General features: G+C 43.2%; 4 non-coding genes across 4 annotated transcripts; all 4 read right to left on the reverse strand.

The window, feature by feature from the left end:
* Window positions 1–9,039: 9,039 nt before the first annotated feature.
* On the reverse strand, window positions 9,040–9,202 carry LOC134996862 (U1 spliceosomal RNA). The gene has a single exon (XR_010199427.1). It is a non-coding gene; the product is annotated as a U1 spliceosomal RNA (small nuclear RNA).
* A 152-nt stretch (window positions 9,203–9,354) lies between these two features.
* LOC134996827 (U1 spliceosomal RNA) lies at window positions 9,355–9,518 on the reverse strand. The gene has a single exon (XR_010199393.1). It is a non-coding gene; the product is annotated as a U1 spliceosomal RNA (small nuclear RNA).
* Window positions 9,519–20,510: 10,992 nt separating this feature from the next.
* On the reverse strand, window positions 20,511–20,674 carry LOC134996847 (U1 spliceosomal RNA). The gene has a single exon (XR_010199413.1). It is a non-coding gene; the product is annotated as a U1 spliceosomal RNA (small nuclear RNA).
* A 150-nt stretch (window positions 20,675–20,824) lies between these two features.
* On the reverse strand, window positions 20,825–20,988 carry LOC134996834 (U1 spliceosomal RNA). Its single transcript, XR_010199400.1, has one exon. It is a non-coding gene; the product is annotated as a U1 spliceosomal RNA (small nuclear RNA).
* Between the last annotated feature and the right edge of the window lie 527 nt (window positions 20,989–21,515).

The following is a 21,515-nucleotide window of genomic DNA, read 5'->3' on the forward strand; positions in this document are numbered from 1 at the left end:
TAGCATTGCTAGTAACGAAAAGCGAAGATGTAGTGCTAGGTCACAACCTCACAATTCATACACCACATGCAGTGTCAGCCTTGCTAAATTCTGCCCAAACCAGGCACGTCTCATCAGCGCGGTTTACAAGATGGGAATTGGCACTAATGGCCCCCGTAAACATCACCATAAGGAGATGCAGTGCATTAAATCCTGCAACATATCTCCCAGGTGTGCCTGGACAGGCACAAAGGGTGGAGGATGAGAGTGGTGGGGAAGGAGAATTTAACACACAGGAGGACACACATGATTGTATGGAATATTTGACCCAAAATTTTACCGCAAGGCCTGACATCAGTGACAACCCGCTGGAAAATGTAGATCTAACTTTCTACACGGACGGTAGTTGTCACAGACAGTCAGACTCGGGAGACTTGTGTACTGGATACGCAGTCGTAGATGACCAAGGCACCATAGAAGCGGAACCGCTAGGCCCACCTCACTCAGCCCAGGTTGCTGAACTGGTCGCCCTAACCAGAGCATGTGAATTGGCTAAGGGCAAATCAGCCAATATCTACACCGACTCTAGATACGCATTCGGGGTAGTCCATGATTTCGGAGCCCTATGGCGCCTCAGAAATTTCATGACGGCAGCTGGTACACCGGTAGCGCATGCAGCTCACATCAAAAGGCTTCTAACAGCGATACAGGAACCCGACAGAGTGGCTGTTATCAAGTGTAAAGCACACACATATAGCCAGGACCCAGTATCACTTGGTAACAGCCGAGCAGACGAAGCAGCTAAGTTAGCAGCTGGTACCCCCAGACAGACAGACACCACACAACTGATGGTATTTAATACCATCAACACACAGAAGTTGTGTGAAATGCAAAATTTGTGTTCCACACAGGAAAAGGCAGTCTGGAAGGCGAAGGGATATGGCCAGGAGTCCTCAGGACTCTGGACGGATGGACAAGGTAAACCGGTGGCCCCCAGAGCATATCTTCCATGTTTAGCTGAGGCAGCTCACGGGCTGACTCATCTGGGCAAGGAAGGAATGTGCAAGTTGGTAAGAGCATATTGGTGCGCCCCAGGATTTTCATCTCATGCAAGTAAGAGAGCAATGTCATGCCTTACCTGTTTGAGAAAGAATATCGGAAAGGCAATACCAACAGAACCATCTCATATCCCACCTGCAGGCGGTCCTTTCCAGGCAATACAGATTGACTTCATTCAATTACCCCCTTGTCGAAATTTGAAATATGTACTTGTTTGTATAGATGTGTTCTCAAATTGGGTTGAAGCATTCCCGGCGGCCACAAATACCGCTATGTTTACTGCTAAGAAAATTGTGCAGGAATTTGTATGTAGATATGGTATCCCTAGAATTATCGAAAGTGATAGGGGTACCCATTTTACAGGTGATGTCTTTCAAGGAATGTGTAAGTTGATGGGAATTGATAGCAAGCTGCACACTCCATACCGTCCACAGGCGAGTGCGAAGGTGGAAAGAGTGAATAGCACTATTAAAAATAATTTGAGCAAAGTTATGGCAGAAACAGGATTGACATGGCCAGAAGCTTTACCCATTGTACTGTACAGCATCAGAACCACTCCCAGGTCCCCTCTTAATCTGTCCCCTTTTGAAATCTTGTTTGGTCGACAACCGCATGTTATGATTAACCCTCAGGATGATTTGAAGTGTAACAATGAAGTGACTGTAAAGTACCTGGTTAATATGAGTAAACAGCTAAGGAATCAAAATAATAATTTGAAGTTGGTGATTCCTGATTTACCAGATAGTAATTGTCATGACATTGAACCTGGGGAGTATGTAATGATACGAAATTTTCTACGCTCAGGTTGCCTTATTGACAGATGGGAAGGACCATACCAAGTCTTATTGACTAGCACTACAGCATTGAAAGTTGCCGAGAGAGAGACTTGGGTTCATTCGTCCCATTGTAAGAAGGTTGCTGATCCAGAGAGGTCCCGTGATAAGGAACAGACGGTAGAGGACGTTGTATCACTGGAGTGTCTGTTCCAGGAGGACTGAGGCGGCACCTGAGCATTGAAAATCACAAGATCAAAAGCAGTTGTCGATTCCCTGTTCCCTTTTATTGTTTTTCTCCAACTTCCCATCCCCTCTCCCTCAAATTATTTCCCCCCCCTTCTCATTCTTCTTCGTTTCCTCCTATAAGATGGACTTGCCCTAAGAGACTGTGATCCGGATTTTCCTGTTGACCATGATGTTGACCAGAGCAGTCTGTTCCGGCGAGAGTACCATGGAGGTCGAGAGAGGTTCTGGAATGGGTTCTGATGACAGAGATGGAGGCGTAGTTTTCCGAGAACAACATAATCAACAAGCAAAGGCGAGTATCAGAAAACGATCCGATAGCATTGACAATAGAAGGAATTGTGAAGGATTGTTAGCTGAAGAAAACTGTATCTGTAGGCTCTGTGACAACGTAGTCGAGGATGGGTGCATTAAGAAATGCCAATCCAGTTTTAATATCCACATGGACCGGCATCCCTTGAGTGACTATCACTCCTTAGTGGGTAGCGTGTTAAATCAAACAGATTGTTGGGTATGCTCTCAAGTACCTCAAGGTCATAGCAAATCAGGACTAGTACCATTTCCTTTAACGATAGGGGAGGTACTTGAGCTAAGTGGTGGGAGACCGGTGGACAGGAGGTTTAATATCTCCAGTCCTCCTAGTTTGAAGCTCCACCAATATCATGTGGATAGATCCCTCATATGTTTTAACATTTCCAATCCCCGAAAGCCGGGAAATTGGGAAGTGTCATGGAGTAACCAAACCATGACCTTTTCATATAGAGCAGATAGAATGCCGACAGATACAGAGCTTATACGCCACATAGCCAGTAGAGGAAAATCTTTCCGGTATAGGTATACCCTAGGAAGTAGGATTACGAGAGTTGGAGAGGTATCACCAGGATACTGTGCACATATCGTACAAGCTGATACGTGTACTAGACAGATGGGAGAATTAGGGTTAGGAGATTTCACATGGAAAATGTGTAATATGGTTATGTCCTACTCCGTCCCATATGTTCTCCCCGATGATGCATATTTCATATGCGGGAGGAAGGCGTATAAGTGGCTTGCCCCAAACTCTGAAGGATTGTGTTATATTGGAAAAGTATTGCCTGAGGTAATGACTGTATCACATGCCAAAATGAAAGACATACACCGTGTTGCCCAAACTCCTTATACTCACACCCATTACGAGCACGTAGTTAAACGGCACCTGATAGAAAGAACAGAGCACCCGGCCTCTGACATGATCCATGAATCCACCGGGATTCAGTTTCTACTTGCGTTAGACCTCACTCGCACCGCCAGAGGAGTGTTGAATTATAAATACATATCTGCGCTCGCAAATTTGTTAGACAATATCACAGAAATGTATGATGACACGTTTAGGTATACTGGAAGAGAACTTCAAGCTTATAAAACAGAACTAGTTCAGCATAGAATGATTCTCAATTATCTCACAGCAGTAACAGGTGGATATTGCGTCACACTGGCAACGCAGTACGGCGTGAAATGCTGCACATATATAACGAATAGTACCGAGGACCCGGTCGAGGTCATAGACCAAAAGATGGACGATATTCTCCAATTGAAGTGGGAATTTCGCAGGAGACACAATCTCACCCTTGCTGCTGTGAGTAATGAGCTGACTAGTTGGGTGTCATGGTTGAACCCGCGAAATTGGTTCTCCGGTTTAGGAGAATGGGCTCAAGGAGTTATAATGGATGTAGGGAAGTTTCTCCTATGTATCTTAGGTGTTATCATAACGATTGGCTTGATATTTAGATGCGGTCAGGCTTTAACGAAGTGCAAACGAAGTACCAGGGTGATGAGTTTAAGGAGTGAGGAAATTGTAATGCGATTTCTACGGTCCGTTTCTTTCACCTGTTTTTCCGTTTTCCTCTGAGGTAAAAAGACCCACTTGGACGAGGAATTTGATGAGCCGATATACAGACAACAGATGGATTAAAGAAGAAGTTTTGACAACCTTATACACAGATTTTTGATGAACTATGCCATAGATCCCCAGTTTCCCTAGAAATTTTAAAATTACTCTAGCCCAACACTTTTGTAAATCTATGGACATTGACAAAGCTTTTTGCTCGCACCTTATGGGCAAAAGCACAAAGAAGACTGCATTCAACAGACACCAAACAAGACCTCAATCGACGAATGTTCATTAACCTGACATAGAATACCACTGCATTTACCGTAACTATGTATTTTCTTCATCTCTACAACCTTCAGGTAATTACACACATAGTATAGGGAATACAGGCACAGATATCAGCAATCACATATTCCCCCATTCATGTATCATCAACTAAAATGTGCTCCCCATTTTTGTTACAACCAAAATCCGAAAAAAGCTCGGTAAAGTTTGACAGCCCATCCACAGACCCGTACCACGGGATAAGAAGGAATTCAAATGTATACTTCGCAATACCTCAAAGCTTGATTTAAAACACGTACGGCACGATGATACATGACCCCCCAAACATGGATTCATACACACATGCTTCTGCTATCTCACTAGGTCATACCCTTTTCCTACCTTCTCCTCTCCTCCCCTACCCAACCATGTAAATGTATTAACCCCTGACATATATTTTTCTCTTTTTGAAATGTTTTAGGAAGTGGCAGTTATTGTTGACTGCCAAAGGGTGGACTGTCAAAGTCAGAAAAATATCACGATGCACACTGCCATATTTGCACCTCATATGTGTCCCTGCTGCGCATGCGTGCGCTCTACCGTGCGTGCGCATACTCGCTGTTGCGGGCACCCGCAGGCGCACGGTATGCACATTTACGGTAGAGATTGTGTGCGTCTAGCGGGCGACTCTTTCGTTACATATTTTCACCATATAATGCATTTTGTAGATTATGGTCCCTTTGATAGATTCTGAAAGTTTAGTTAATGTAGTATGTTCCTGGACAGAGAGATCCCTCATTGTTTGATACGAAGGGTCAGACAGGAGTAATACAGTGGTGTTTAGTATCCATCGGAAGAGTATTTAATTAGCAATATTCCCGTGTTGGTTTGAAGCGGATCAATCGCTCGTGCGAATAGTTATGGACATAAGAAGTTTATGAACATTTACTGTATTTGCACTTACTTATCCATGCGGCGGGAAACCCAGTTTCCCTCCCACCTGAGCTGTTGGAAATAGTCACAGCCCACCTGTATGAATCAACCTATGACCTTTTGTTATAATGCGAAGACGAATTCCTGTGTCCAATGAACAATGAGATTGTAGGGACCATTGAATTGTATTGTGTGTGGGGCATAAATAGACAGGCCGATCACATCCAGCACTCACTCTTCATCGGTTATCATTGCTGAAAATCGGGAGCTGGATGTCCAGAGGCGCATGCGATCGTTTCCTTTGTGCGTAAGTTTTCTCCGTAATCATATTGTCTTTTCTTGTTATTATGGGCCATATCTTTCTCTCTCTCTCTTCTCTTTCTCTCATTTTCTCTTAAACGTACTTGTATTGTATTTACTGTGTAGTTACCTGGTTAGTTAGTCTATGTTATATTGTAGTGTATGACTTGTATTGTATTAATTCTTTTGCAAGTATAACATTCATAATATATATATTAGGCGTTGGACCCTAAGCACGGTATTTGTGTATTTCTTATAGTGTTAAGTATTCTCAGAGCGTCGGTGACGCTCGAACAGCTTTTGAGTTAATAAGGTTATACAGTGTTGCATTTACACCCTATCTCTACACTAAGGTTTTACAGCAAATTACATTGTTTGTGGTTTAGACATAAAGGTTTAACATTGTGAGCGTCGGCGCCGCTCGTGATCTCCTCGTGGTCTCGAGCGTCCGCTACGCTGATAGCGTAGCATTACGGTAGTCGCTCACCTATAAGTGTGCCCGATACCAACAGCGTATTCTCGTGAGCGTCTGTATCGCTCGAGCAGCCCGCTCCCGATACAGCGTCCGTTACGCTATAGCGAACCATTACGTTAGTCAGCAGCCAATAGCGTGCCTGCCTGTGATCTCTTGGCCGTGAGCGAACGTGACGCTTGAGCGTCTCGACCACGGCTAAGCGATTGTTACGCAACGAGCGTACCCTTACGGTACTCCATACGCAAATAGCGTACTGTGTTCTTAGACCTCACAAAGGGTTTTAAATAAGATAAATATTTAGCTTTATCAAAGCGCACTGTCAGCAGTGTTCATTCCGGGAGTGGACAACTGGGATGCAGACTTCCTCAGCAGACACGACCTACATCCAGGAGAGTGGGGACTCCATCAGGAAGTCTTCGCACAGATTGCAAGTCGGTGGGGACTGTTCCAGATAGACATGATGGCGTCCCGCCTCAACAAAAAGCTACAGAGGTATTGCAACAGGTCAAGAGACCCTCGGGCAGTAGCTGTAGACGCCCTAGTGACACCGTGGGTGTTCCGGTCGGTCTATGTATTTCCTCCTTTACCTCTCATACCCAAGGTGTTGATAATAGTAAGAAAAAGAGGAGTAAGAACAATTCTCATTGTTCCAGATTGGCCGCGAAGGACCTGGTATCCAGATCTGCAGGAAATGCTCACAGAAGATCCGTGGCCACTTCCTCTAAGACAGGACCTGTTGCAACAGGGGCCCTGTCTGTTCCAAGACTTACCGCGGCTGCGTTTGACGGCATGGCGGTTGAACGCCGGATCCTAGCGGAAAAGGGTATTCCAGATGAGGTCATTCCTACGCTAATAAAGGCTAGGAAGGACGTGACATCTAAACATTATCACTGTATATGGCGAAAATATGTTTCTTTGTGTGAGGCCAGGAATGCTCATACGTAAGAATTCCACCTGGGCCACTTCCTTCACTTCCTACAAACTGGAGTGAATTTGGGCCTAAAATTAGGCTCTATTAAGGTTCAGATTTTGGCCTTATCCATTTTCTTTCAAAAGGAATTGGCCTCTCTTCCTGAAGTAAGTACAAACTTTTGTGAAGGGAGTACTGCATATTCAGCCTCCTTTTGTACCTCTGGTGGTCCCTTGGGACCTTAACGTGGTGTTAAGGTTATGGTTTGAACCACTTAAAATGGTGGAGTTTAAATATCTCACTTGGAAGGTGGTCATGTTATTAGCCTTGGCTTCCGCTAGGCGAGTGTCGGAATTAGCAGCTTTATCACATAAAATCCCCTATCTGGTTTTCCATATGGATAGAGCGGAATTGCAGACCCGTCCTCAATTCCTGCTAAAAGTGGACTCATCCTTTCATATGAACCAACCTATTGTGGTGCCTGTGGCTACGCGTGACTTGGAGGATTCCGAGTCCCTTGATGTGGTCAGGGCTTTGAAAATTTACGTGGCCAGAACGGCTAGAGTCAGAAAAACAGAAGCACTGTTTGTCCTGTATGCAGCCAACAAGATTGGCACCCCTGCTTCAAATCAGACTATTGCTCTCTGGATCTGTAACACAATTCAGCAGGCGCATTCTATGGCGGGATTGCCGTTGCCTAATTCAGTCAAGGCCCATTCCACTAGGAAGGTGGGCTCTTCTTGGGCAGCTGCCTGGGGGTCTCGGCACTACAGCTGTGCCGAGCTGCTACTTGGTCGGGTTCAAACACCTTTGCAAAGTTCTATAAGTTTGATACCCTGGCTGAGGAGGACCTCCTGTTTGCTCAATCGGTGCTGCAGAGTCATCCGCAGGAGCCCGTTTGGGAGCTTTGGTATAATCCCCATGGTCCTTACGGAGTCCCCAGCATCTTTTAGGACGTAAGAGAAAATAAGATTTTAAACCTACCGGTAAATCTTTTTCTCGTAGTCCGTAGAGGATGCTGGGTGCCCGTCCCAAGTGCGGACTACTTCTGCAAGACTTGTATATAGTTATTGCTTACATAAGGGTTATATGTTAGTTTTCATCGGTCTTGGACTGATGCTATGTTGTTTTCATACTGTTAACTGGGTAGTATATCACAAGTTATACGGTGTGATTGGTGTGGCTGGTATGAATCTTGACCTTGGATTAACAAAAATCCTTTCCTCGTACTGTCCGTCTCCTCTGGGCACAGTTTCTCTAACTGAGGTATGGAGGAGGGGCATAGAGGGAGGAGCCAGTGCACACCCAGATCTAAAGTCTTTCTTAAAGTGCCCATGTCTGCTGCGGAGCCCGTCTATCCCCCATGGTCCTTACGGAGTCCCCATCATCCTCTACGGACTACGAGAAAAAAAATTTACCGGTAGGTTTAAAATGTTATTTTTTTCTCTGCAACCCACTGCTAAATTGTGCTTCCTAGCTGTTTTTTATAAAATCACTTAATAAAATCTGGGAGAACAATCTTCATGACAATAGTATCTCCTATGCAAAATAAGTATGATTTGGGATAGGGCTGGGGAGGGCCGTTGCTCAGGCACATCTCTGTCAAGTAAAGGAGATTCAACTGAGGCAGCACAAGGGAACTCTCATCTGGGGACAACAACTGCAGGGAGAACACATATTTTCAGATGAACATGGGGTGGCAGAAGGCTGCCTAATACTGAAGCACCCCCAAACAACAAACCAAATGCAACAACTAGTGCAAGCATTCCTGGGGGATGGCCTGCAGCAGATGGATTTGAATATGGTGATGTCATCCAAGCAGTGGGTCAAAGTTGGCTTCAACCCTCGTCTGCATATGAAAAGAGAAAAGGAGCGTGCAGGGCATGGAGGCCTTTTGTGGTGCTTGGATGACCCCTAGTTCGCATTAAGCACCCCCACCCTCCTTCGGTGTGGGGCTCATGTTGGCCATTCCCCAGCCCCTGAAGCATTCAAGCTGATTTCTTGCAGCAGCTGGGCACTGTAACAGCTCCAGAGCTGCTCTGTAAAGCAAGTAAAAGGGTGTGGGCCCTGCAGCACTACCCGTAGTTTGCATTGTGCATTGGGAGGCACAAAGTAAGCAGACGGGAGGAGAAGTCAGGATAGTGCACAAGGGTATAGAAGGGAGGGGCTCAAGAAAAAAGAAGTGGAACCAGACAGCAAACTAGGCTGGAGAGAGACCTGAGACAAAGAGATCTGAATTACATGAGAGCCGACCAGGGAAAACTCAAATTATGCAGTCAAGTTTCCCACATTTGGGGAAATCGCAGGGGCAGCACACCCAGAGTGCAATGGGTGAGCCTTGCCCTGGGAGAAGCAACTTCATGATCATAGTATCTCACCTGGCAGGTAAGTAGGAGTTGGGCTAGAGCTGGGGAGGGTCGCTGCTCGGGCACCCCCCTGTCAAGTGAAGGAGATCCAACTGAGGCAGCACAAGGGAACTCTCGAAAGAAGAACAAGGCTAGAGGAAGATCTGAGACAAAGAAATCTGACTTTTACCAGAGCTGACCAGAGGAAAGCACAAACACAGTCCCCCACTACCACAAATAATGCAGTCGAGTTTTCCACATTTGGGGAAATCACAGGGGTCAGCATACCCAGAATGCAATGAATGAACCTAACCCTGGGAGAACAATCTTCATGACCATGGTATCTCCTATGCAAAATAAGTATGATTTGGGATAGGGCTGGGGAGGGCCGTTGCTCAGGCACATCTCTGTCAAGTAAGTTGCATTTGATTTGTTGTTTGGGGGTGCTTCAGTATTAGGCAGCCTTCTGCCCTACCATGTTCATCTGAAAATATGTGTTCTCCCTGCAGTTGTTGTCCCCAGATGAGAGTTCCCTTGTGCTGCCTCAGTTGAATCTCCTTTTGGAGAAGACCTCAATAAGATTGTAGCTGATCTGGCTACTGCTAAAACAGCTTGCCTACCTAGTATGACTCCTAACACGCAGAAGGCTAAAAGTACTTTTCTTGGCCCTTTCATCCTCCAGGTAAAGCGTACCCAAGGTCAGGCATACCCAAAGCAAGCTCATGTTTCCAGACCTGCCAAGCCCAGACTGAAGCAATCCTGGGCTGCCCATCAGCCTGCTTCCAAAACGGACAAGCCTGCCGCATGACGGTGCAGGCCTCCCTCTGGGGGATCCCAGGGTGGGGGGCCCGACTTCAAGGTTTGGCAAAGAAAGGTATAATTCTAAGCTTGAGAATTCTGTTTGGAGCTCACCTTGTACTTTGTGAAGAAATAATCAGCATTGTGGCTGAGCAGATACATGTAGTGTGTGGCTGCAAACTGCATGGATCTGCTGCGTTGTAATGCTGATTCTTTTTTTTTGCAAAGTACCAATAGCTTCATATAATGTTCACAATTTTTATGCAGGATCAAATAGCTCAATAGGTAGGGTGTTTGATTAGAATTCAACAGGTTATAGGTTTGAATCCTGGGTATGGTAGTTTGAGATGTGTTATTTAATAAAGTATGTTGTTCTGACTGCCGGCATCCTATCACCTGGGATATCATACTAAATAAATGGAGTTGATAAAAAATTTTTTTTTTTTTTTTAACTAGGGACAATTTCCAGATACTTCTCTTTATAACTGAGATTGCCCCCTGGAACTTCACATCAGTTGACAACTATGCATGAGTGGGCAGTGCTTGCCCTGGATCTGTCCACCCATTTATGTGCCGCCATAAAATAAAGCATGACTAACAGTTATCCTGGGCGTACACTACACAATTATCTGTCAGGCTATCTATCCAGTCTGGATGGATGGAATGAAAATCTGGTAATGTATAGGAGCAAATGTCAATTAACCATTTGCTCCCAAACACTAGAAAAGTGGTCAAAAATGGTCATTACACAAATTGGTTAAACCCAAAATTTAACCAATTTGTTTAGGGGACCATTTTTGTCAATTTTTTAGTGTTTGAGAGTAAATCGTTGATGGTCATTTGCTCACATAGATAACCGGATTTCTATTCCAACCAGCCAGTGTTGGAGAGATGGTCTGCCAGATTACATAATGCATACCAGAGCCATAACTAGACTTTTTGGTGCCCTGTGACAGAGAATTATATGCCCTCCCCCCCATTTTTGCAATATGGACAAAAGGCGCATGCCTTGTGGGGAAGGGGCATAACAAGATTGGTCTCAGAGAAAGCACATGAGATATGAAGATATATCTAGTATACTTGACACTCAATGGTTTGTGGTATTGCAGGGGTGCCCTCCTTAAATGCATATACAGTCACACATGGCATGTTTGTGTAAATGGCATATCAGCAGTCAGCACTAACTGGTGACATGCCATTTGTACAAGTAAGCCATGTGTGACTAATATATAAACATACTTTATTAAATAACACCTCAAACTATCATACCCAGGATTCAAACCTATAACCTGTTAAATTCTAATCAAACACCCTACCCATTGAGCTACTTGATCCTGCATCTATTCTAACCTCCAAAAACAGATTCAGTTGCATTTTCCAGCGTGTTTTGTTTGCGCCTTTGCAAATGTCTTACATCGACAAACTTATTTAGTACTATTTTGCAAATAGGGTTACATTGTCGCAACATTGTGTTCCCTAATTGCTTGATTTTTTAAATGCAAAAATTGATAAAGACACCTGATAATTGCTCTGTGGAGTCTTCTTTTGTGTCTACTTCTTATCTACATTTAATTCCCTACCTATAATCAAGGCATTTTTAAATGCTGGGTGCTGCCAGGACGTGAGGCCTACCTAGTCTTTAGATCTGAATTTGAATGTACTTGTGAACTAACTTAATTTCCTACTTCTAAACTCATTCCTAAATTCACTACTTACATTAATCCTGTAGTTGGGCATTTTGAGCCTTCAATTGTGGGCATTGTTTTGTGTCCAGACCAGCAGCTGGTGGTGTGCATTTGCTGGAAAGGCATCGAAGACCTCCGATATGCTGCATCTCCTGATGTGTGTCTGCCTCAAGTGGCTGTCAGCAAATGCATGCTAGACACCCCATTCCAAGCTGATTGTGACATCACGGAACATGCATCATAGAACAGGCATGCTAGAACATGGGTCTTCAACCTGCGACCCTCCAGCTGCTGTGGAACTACATATCCCAGCATGCCCTGCCTCAGTTTTAGCATACCTTAATAGCAAAACTGTGGCAGGGCATGCTGGGATGTGTAGTTTCACAGCAGCTGGAGGGCCACAGGATGAAGACCCATGTGCTAGAACCAAACCGCAGGTACATTGAATGCTAGCAAGCTGAATGTTTAAATCCTTTTTGTTCCGCAGCATTCCAATGCGGAAGATTCCATGGAACCAGAGATTATTCCATTGAGAAGGACATGCTGCCTGGATGACTGCACTGTGCAAATTAAATCACGGAGCCAGTTGGCTTGTGGGTGGCTCTGGTGACTGGGTGGTTGGGTGGGCGGTGTGTCGGAGGTGGAGCACATGCAAATGAATGTGTATCATCCAGCTAGTGAGAGAGAAAACTCATGCAGGAGTGTGCCTGCTTGTCAGTGAGTTATGCACCTTGCCAGACGTCAAATCTACATGGAGCAACTGGAGGGGACAAGAGCAGGTTTGGAAAATATACACAGAAGAGCATATATGCTGGCGCATTCTCCATGATTGTGTCAGCTTATGTTTTGGTGCACTGCACTTTCCTCCACTAAGTTTTAGCCATTTTGTTTAAACGCAAGTGTAGTTGCTTCTCGCTCTTTTGGCTGTGATATTGTATTGTGGTTGAAGAGTCTGCTGGAGGGATTGTTTTCTTCATTGGCGAGAGACTGAAGATATTCCAGGATGGAAGGCTTGGGAACACTATCCGTTTTTCAGTTGTGGAAGAGTTGAAAGACCGGATTGGACTACATTCTATAGTAAAGGGTATCTTTGTATTTATTAATCCTCCCTTTATATGTGTCTGTCTTTCAATAAAGCTTTGGGCTTGTGATTCCGTCACCCTCTTACACTCCACACCCATAGCCTTATTAACTATTGTATTGTTTAAATGTATAGTGCAGTTCATGATTTATAGTGTAGGCTGACCTGTACTGTAGTTCTTGAACTGTACTATACCGACAGCATTTGTATTGTGTTTTGGCTGTGCTGCAACACAGTACTTATGTGTGTAATGTTTATGTATGTTTTTTTGCTTCTTTATGTCAATAAAGACTGCTTTTTCAATCCAATATCTGAAAACAATCAATGTTTATCTTTGATGGCAATAGAAGTGGTATGATATTTGCTGCTTTTGAAAGGCAATATCTGATATGTCCCCTATCTGGGAACCATATATTAAATGGCTTTTCAGAAAAGGGAGATGGGAGAAGAGCTTTCAGTACTTGTAGGACCGATGCACATTTCCTATTCTAGCCTCCAAAAACAGATTCAGTTGCATTTTCCAGCGTGTTTTGGATGCGCCTTTGCAAATGTCTTACATCGACAAACTTATTTAGTACTATTTTGCAAATAGGGTTACATTGTTGCAACATTGTGTTCCCTAATTGCTTGATTTTTTAAATGCAACAATTGATAAAAACACCTGATAACTGCTCTGCGGAGTCTTATTTTGTGTCTACTTCTTATCTACATTTAATTCCGTACCTCTAATCAAGGCATTTTTAAATGCTGGCGGCTGCCAGGACGTGAGGCCTACCTAGACTTTAGATCTGAATTTGAATGTACTTGTGAACTAACTTAATTTCCTACTTCTAAATTCATTCCTAAATTCACTACTTACATGAATCCTGTAGTTGGGCATTTTGGGACTTCGATTGTGGGCATTGTTTTGTGTCCAGACCAGCAGCAGGTGGTGTGCATTTGCTGGAAAGGCATCGAAGACCTCCGATATGCTGCATCTCCTGATGTGTGTCTCCCTCAAGTGGCTGTCAGCAAATGCCTGCTAGACACCCCATTCCAAGCTGATTGTGACATCACGGAACATGCATCATAGAACAGGCATGCTAAAACATGGGTTTTCAACCTGCGACTCTCCAGCTGCTGTGGAACTACTCATCCCAGCATGCCCTGCCTCAGTTTTAGCATACCTTATAGCAAAACTGTGGCAGGGCGTGCTGGGATGTGTAGTTTCACAGCAGCTGGAGGGCCACAGGATGAAGACCCATGTGCTAAAGCCAAGCCGCAGGTACATTGAATGCTAGCAAGCTGAATATTTAAATCCTTTTTGTTCCGCAGCATTCCAATGCGGAAGATTCCATGGAACCAGAGATCCTTCCATTGAGAAGGACATGCTGCCTGGATGACTACACTGTGCAAATTAAATCACGGAGCCAGTTGGTTTGTGGGTGGCTCTGGTGACTGGGTGGTTGGGTGGGTGGTGTGTCGGAGGTGGAGCACATGCAAATGATTGTGTATCATCCAGCTAGTGAGAGTGAAAACTCATGCAGGAGTGTGCCTGCTTGTCAGTGGGTTATGCACCTTGCCAGACGTTAAATCTACATAGAGCAGCTGGAGGGGACAAGAGCATGTTTGCAAAATATAGATAGAAGAGCATATATGCTGGCGCATTCTCCATGATTGTGTCAGCTTATGTTTTGGTGCACTGCACTTTCCTCCACTAAGTTTTAGCCATTTTTGTTAAGCTCAAGTGTAGTTGCTTCTCGGCCTTTTGGCTGTGATCTTGTATTGTGGTTGAAGGGTCTGCTGGAGGGAGGGATTGCTTTCTTCATTGGCGAAAGACCAAAGATATTCCAGGATGGAAGGCTTGGGAACACTATCTGTTTTTCAGTTGTGGAAGAGCACAGAGGTCGGATTGGACTACATTCTATAGTAAAGGATGTCTTTCTATTTATTAAACCTCCCCTTATATGTGTCAGTCTTTCAATAAAGCTTCGGGCTTGTGATTCCCTCACCCTCTTACACTCCACACCCATAGCCTTATTAACTGTTGTATTATTGTACAGTTTAAATGTATAGTGCAGTTCATGATTTATAGTGTAGGCTGGCCTGTGCTGTAGTTCTTGAACTGTACTATACCATCAGCATTTCTATTGTGTTTTGGCTGTGCCGCAACGCGGTACTTATGTGTGTAATGTTTATGTATGTTTTTTTGCTTCTTTATGTGCATCGGTCCTACAAGTAATGAAAGCTCTTCTCCCATCTCCCTTTTCTGAAAAGCCATTTAATATATGGTTCCCAGATAGGGGACATATCAGATATTGGATTTCAAAAGCATCAAATATCATACCACTTTTATTGCCATCAAAGATAAACATTGATTGTTTTCAGATATTGGCTTGAAAAAGCAGTCTTTATTGACATAAAAAAAAAACATACATAAACATTGCACACATAAATACAGTGTTGCAGCACAGCCAAAACACAATACAAATGCTGACGGTATAGTACAGTTCAAGAACTACAGCACAGGCCAGTCTACACTATAAATCATGAACTGCACTATACATTTAAAGTATACAATAATACAACAGTTAATAAGGCTATGGGTGTGGAGTGTAAGAGGGTGAGGGATTCACAAAACCGAAGCTTTATTGTAACACAGACACATATAAGGGGAGGGTCAATAAATAGAAAGATATCCTTTACTATAGAATGTAGTCCAATCCGACCTCTGTGCTCTTCCACAACTGAAAAACAGATAGTGTTCCCAAGCCTTCCATCCTGGAATATCTTTGGTCTTTCGCCAATGAAGAAAACAATCCCTCCCTCCAGCAGACCCTTCAACCACGATACAAGATCACAGCCAAAAGGCCGAGAAGCAACTACACTTGAGCTTAACAAAAATGGCTAAAACTTAGTGGAGGAAAGTGCAGTGCACCAAAACATAAGCTGACACAATCATGGAGAATGCGCCAGCATATATGCTCTTCTATCTATATTTTGCAAACCTGCTCTTGTCCCCTCCAGCTGCTCTATGTAGATTTAACGTCTGGCAAGGTGCATAACCCACTGACAAGCAGGAACACTCCTGCATGAGTTTTCTCTCTCACTAGCTGGATGATACACAATCATTTGCATGCGCTCCACTTCCGACACACCACCCACCCAACCACCCAGTCACCAGAGCCACCCACAAGCCAACTGGCTCCGTGATTTAATTTGCACAGTGTAGTCATCCAGGCAGCATGTCCTTCTCAATGGAAGGATCTCTGGTTCCATGGAATCTTCCGCATTGGAATGCTGCGGAACAAAAAGGATTTAAATATTCAGCTTGCTAGCATTCAATGTACCTGCGGCTTGGCTCTAGCACATGGGTCTTCATCCTGTGGCCCTCCAGCTGCTGTGAAACTACACATCCCAGCATGCCCTGCCACAGTTTTGCTATTAAGGTATGCTAAAACTGAGGCAGGGCATGCTGGGATGTGTAGTTCCACAGCAGCTGGAGGGTCGCAGGTTGAAGACCCATGTTTTAGCATGCCTGTTCTATGATGCATGTTCCATGATGTCACAATCAGCTTGGAATGGGGTGTCTAGCAGGCATTTGCTGACAGCCACTTGAGGGAGACACACATCAGGAGATGCAGCATATCGGAGGTCTTCGATGCCTTTCCAGCAAATGCACACCACCTGCTGCTGGTCTGGACACAAAACAATGCCCACAATCGAAGTCCCAAAATGCCCAACTACAGGATTCATGTAAGTAGTGAATTTAGGAATGAATTTAGAAGTAGGAAATTAAGTTAGTTCACAAGTACATTCAAATTCAGATCTAAAGACTAAACACAAAACACAAAATAAGACTCCACAGAGCAATTATCAGGTGTCTTTATCAATTGTTGCATTTAAAAAATCAAGCAATTAGGGAACACAATGTTGCGACAATGTAACCCTATTTGCAAAATAGTACTAAATAAGTTTGTCGATGTAAGACATTTGCAAAGGCGCAAACAAAACACGCTGGAAAATGCAACTGAATCTGTTTTTGGAGGTTAGAAAAGATGCAGGATCAAGTAGCTCCATGGGTAGGGTGTTTGATTAGAATTCAACAGGTTATAGGTTTGAATCCTGGGTATGATAGTTTGAGGTGTTATTTAATAAAGTATGTTTATATATTAGTCACACATGGCTTACTTGTACAAATGGCATGTCACCAGTTAGTGCTGACTGCTGATATGCCATTTGCACTAAAACAAATTAAAATGGTAAAAGTTATTGTACTTTAAGTAAAAATAAAAGCTAAAATATCAATCCCAGTTTTGGATTACTTTAATGAACAAAAAAAAATGCATATAGCAAAGGATAGTTTCAATCTGCCTACCTCTGGGTTATGGACCCAGCATGCTTCCATTACAGTACTCTGCTGCACATGTAAGTGCAAGAGATCCTGAAGCACTCACTCATCATGGGAAAGTACCAATGTGTTTCTTCATTGGTTGATGGAAGAAACATCTTACAAAAACTCTCCACATTATTGACTTTTTAAAATGTTTCTAGGAATCGTTCTAGATGAATGCTTATTAGCCTTTGTCAGTATGGACTTTTACAAAGTGTTGCTGTGGCGCAATCAGTTACTGTGTAAGGCTATTAACCAAAAGGTTGGTGGTTCAATCCCACCCAGGGACGTAATTGACCTTGTTATCAGATTTTGGTGATCTTTATGTAGACAAGTGAAAATTTCAAACCCCCTCTTATGGTGTAGGGTACCTGGCCTTCTCTGATGTAATCAGAGTTAGATTTGATTCAGTGATTTTATAAAAACAGCTAGGAAGCACAATTTAGCAGTGGGTTGCAGAGAAAAAGAAATATGCTGGCAAAAAAATCCAATTGAGTGATTAAACAGCTTTTCATTTTCTGGCTTTATTTTTATGCTAACAAATTTGTTCTCTGAAAAGTGTCCACAAAGCCAAGTTTCTGATTAACACATTTGTAGGGATGGTTTTTAACCTATTACTAAATTAAACTTGCTTCATTGGAAAGGCAGCAAGATGCATCCTCATTTCAATATCTACTGAAATAATACAGGTTGACACCAGGAAACATTAACGCCACTGCATCCTTTGTGCTTTCTCATGTGGAAGTCTGTTTAATGTGAAAACAAGGTGATATCTAATTAGCACACAGGTAAGGAATTAAGAAAATCTTTATTTAAGGGTGAAGATGTTTCTCACAAAATCGTTGCCCCAATGCATCATTGAAATTCAAGCTGGAAAGATGATTTTAATATATCACTTGTACATTTTGTATTGCTCTTCTGGTGACAATGTAGTTTGTTTTTGTCAATTACCATTTTAATAATCGGGTAAAGAAAATTAAGTGGATTTTTGAAAGAAAACAATACTGTCAATATACTATTAAAACAAATGAAAATGGTAAAAGTTATTGTACTTTAAGTAAAAATAAAAGAGCAAAAATATCAATCCCAGTTTTGGATTACTTTAATTAACAAAAAAAAACGCATATAGCAGAGGATAGTTTCAATCTGCCTACCTCTGGGCTATGGACCCAGCATGCTTCCATTACAGTACTCTGCTGCACATGTAATTGCAAGAGATCCTGAAGCACTCACTCATCATGGGAAAGTACCAATGTGTTTCTTCATTGTTTGATGGAAGAAACATCTTACAAAAACTCTCCAGATTATTGACTATTTAAAGTTTTTCTAGGAAACGTTCTAGATGAATGCTTATTAGCCTTTGTCAGTATGTACTTTTGCAAAGTGTCGCTGTGGCGCAATCAGTTAGTGTGTGCAGCTATTAACCAAAAGGTTGGTGGTTCAATCCCACCCAGGGATGTAATTGACCTTGTTATCAGATTTTGGTGATCTTTAAGTAGACAAGTCAAAATTTCAAAAACCCCTGTTATGGTGTAGGGTACCTGGCCTTCTCTGATGTAATCAGAGTTAGATTTGATTCAGTGATTTTATAAAAACAGCTAGGAAGCACAATTTAGCAGTGGTTTGCAGAGAAAAAGAAATATGCTGGCAAAAAAATCAAATTGAGTGATTAAACAGCTCTTCATTTTCTGGCTTTATTTTTATGCTAACAAATTTGTTCTCTGAAAAGTGTCCACAAAGCCAAGTATCTGATTAACATCTTTGTAGGGATGGTTTTTCACCTATTACTAAATTAAACTTGCTTCATTGGAAAGGCAGCAAGATGCATCCTCATTTCAATATCTACTGAAATAATACAGGTTGACACCAGGAAACATTAACGCCACTGCATCCTTGCTGCTTTCTCATGTGGAAGTCTGTTTAATGTGAAAACAAGGTGATATCTAATTAGCACACAGGTAAGGAATTAAGAAAATCTTTATTTAAGGGTGAAGATGTTTCTCACAAAATCGTTGCCCCAATGCATCATTGAAATTCAAGCTGGAAAGATGATTTTAATATATCACTTGTACATTTTGTATTGCTCTTCTGGTGACAATGTAGTTTGTTTTTGTCAATTACCATTTTAATAATAGGGTAAAGAAAATTAAGTGGATTTTTGAAAGAAAACAATACTGTCAATATACTATTAAAACAAATTAAAATGGTAAAAGTTATTGTACTTTAAGTAAAAATAAAAGAGCAAAAATATCAATCCCAGTTTTGGATTACTTTAATTAACAAAAAAAAAATGCATATAGCAGAGGATAGTTTCAATCTGCCTACCTCTGGGTTAAGGGGCCCAGCATGCTTCCATTGCAGTACTCTGCTGCACATGTAAGTGCAAGAGATCCTGAAGCACTCACTCATCATGGGAAAGTACCAATGCGTTTCTTCATTGGTTGATGGAAGAAACATCTTACAAAAACTCTCCAGATTATTGACTTTTTAAAGTTTTTCTAGGAAACGTTCTAGATGAATGCTTATTAACCTTTGTCAGTATGTACTTTTGCCAAGTGTCTCGGTGGTGCAATCGGTTAGTGTGTTTGGTTATTAACCAAAGGGTTGGTGGTTCAATCCCACCCAGGGATGTTATTGACCTTGTCATCAGATTTTGGTGATCTTTAAGTAGACAAGTCAAAATTTCAAACCCCCTCTTATGGTGTAGGGTACCTGGCCTTCTCTGATGTAATCAGAGTTAGATTTGATTAAGTGATTTTATAAAAGAACAGCTAGGAAGCACAACTTAGCAGTGGGTTGCAGAGAAAAAGAAATACGCTTGCAGAAAAATCCAATTGAGTGATTAAACAGCTCTTCATTTTCTGGCTTTATTTTTATGCTAACTAATTTGTTCTCTGAAAAGTGTCCACAAAGCCAAGTATCTGATTAACACCTTTGTAGGGATGGTTTTTCACCTATTACTAAATTAAACTTGCTTCATTGGAAAGGCAGCAAGTGATGTCATCCAAGCAGTGGGTCAAAGTTGGCTTCAACCCTCGTCTGCTTATGAAAAGAGAAAAGGGATATGCAGGGCATGGCGGCCTTTTGCGACGCTTGGATGACCCCTAGTTCGCATTAAACACCCCCACCCTCCTTCGGTGTGGGGCTCATGTTGGCCATGCCCCAGCCCCTGAAGCATTCAAGCTGATTTCTTGCAGCAGCTGGGTACTGTAACAGCTCCAGAGCTGCTCTGTAAGGCAAGTAAAAGGGTGTGGGCCCTGCAGCACTACCTGTAGTTTGCATTGTGCATTGGAAGGCACAAAGTAAGCAGACGGGAGGAGAAGTCAGGATAGTGCACAAGGTTATAGAAGGGAGGGGCTCAAGAAAAGAGAAGTGGAAACAGACAGCATACTAGGCTGGAGAGAGACCTGAGACAAAGAGATCTGAATTATACGAGAGCCGTCCAGGGGAAACACAAATTATGCAGTCAAGTTTCCCACATTTGGGGAAATCGCAAGGGGCAGCACACCCAGAGTGCAATGGGTGAGCCTTGCCCTGGGAGAAGCACCTTCATGATCATAGTATCTCACCTGGCAGGTTAGTAGGAGTTGGGCTAGAGCTGGGGAGGGTCGCTGCTCGGGCACTACCTTTCAAGTGAAGGAGATCCAACTGAGGCAGCACAAGGGAACTCTCAAAAGAAGAACAAGGCTAGAGGAAGATCTGAGACAAAGAAATCTGACTTTACCAGAGCTGACCAGAGGAAAGCACAAACACAGTCCACCACTACCACAAATAATGCAGTCGAGTTTCCCACATTTGGGGAAATCACAGGGGTCAGCATACCCAGAATGCAATGAATGAACCTCACCCTGGGAAAACAATCTTCATGACAATAGTATCTCCTATGCAAAATAAGTATGATTTGGGATAGGGCTGGGGAGGGCCGCTGCTCAGGCACATCTCTGTCAAGTAAAGGAGATTCAACTGAGGCAGCACAAGGGAACTCTCATCTGGGGACAACAACTGCAGGGAGAACACATATTTTCAGATGAACATGGGGTGGCAGAAGGCTGCCTAATACTGAAGCACCCCCAAACAACAAACCAAATGCAACAACTAGTGCAAGCATTCCTGGGGGATGGCCTGCAGCAGATGGATCTGAATATGGTGATGTCATCCAAGCAGTGGGTCAAAGGTGGCTTCAACCCTTGTCTGCATATGAAAAGAGAAAAGGAGCGTGCAGGGCATGGAGGCCTTTTGTGGTGCTTGGATGACCCCTAGTTGGCATTAAGCACCCCCACCTTCCTTCGGTGTGGGGCTCATGTTGGCCATTCCCCAGCCCCTGAAGCATTCAAGCTGATTTCTTGCAGCAGCTGGGCACTGTAACAGCTCCAGAGCTGCTCTGTAAAGCAAGTAAAAGGGTGTGGGCCCTGCAGCACTACCCGT

Source organism: Pseudophryne corroboree, unplaced genomic scaffold, assembly GCF_028390025.1.
Source record: "Pseudophryne corroboree isolate aPseCor3 unplaced genomic scaffold, aPseCor3.hap2 scaffold_1437, whole genome shotgun sequence".
Taxonomy (NCBI): domain Eukaryota; kingdom Metazoa; phylum Chordata; class Amphibia; order Anura; family Myobatrachidae; genus Pseudophryne; species Pseudophryne corroboree.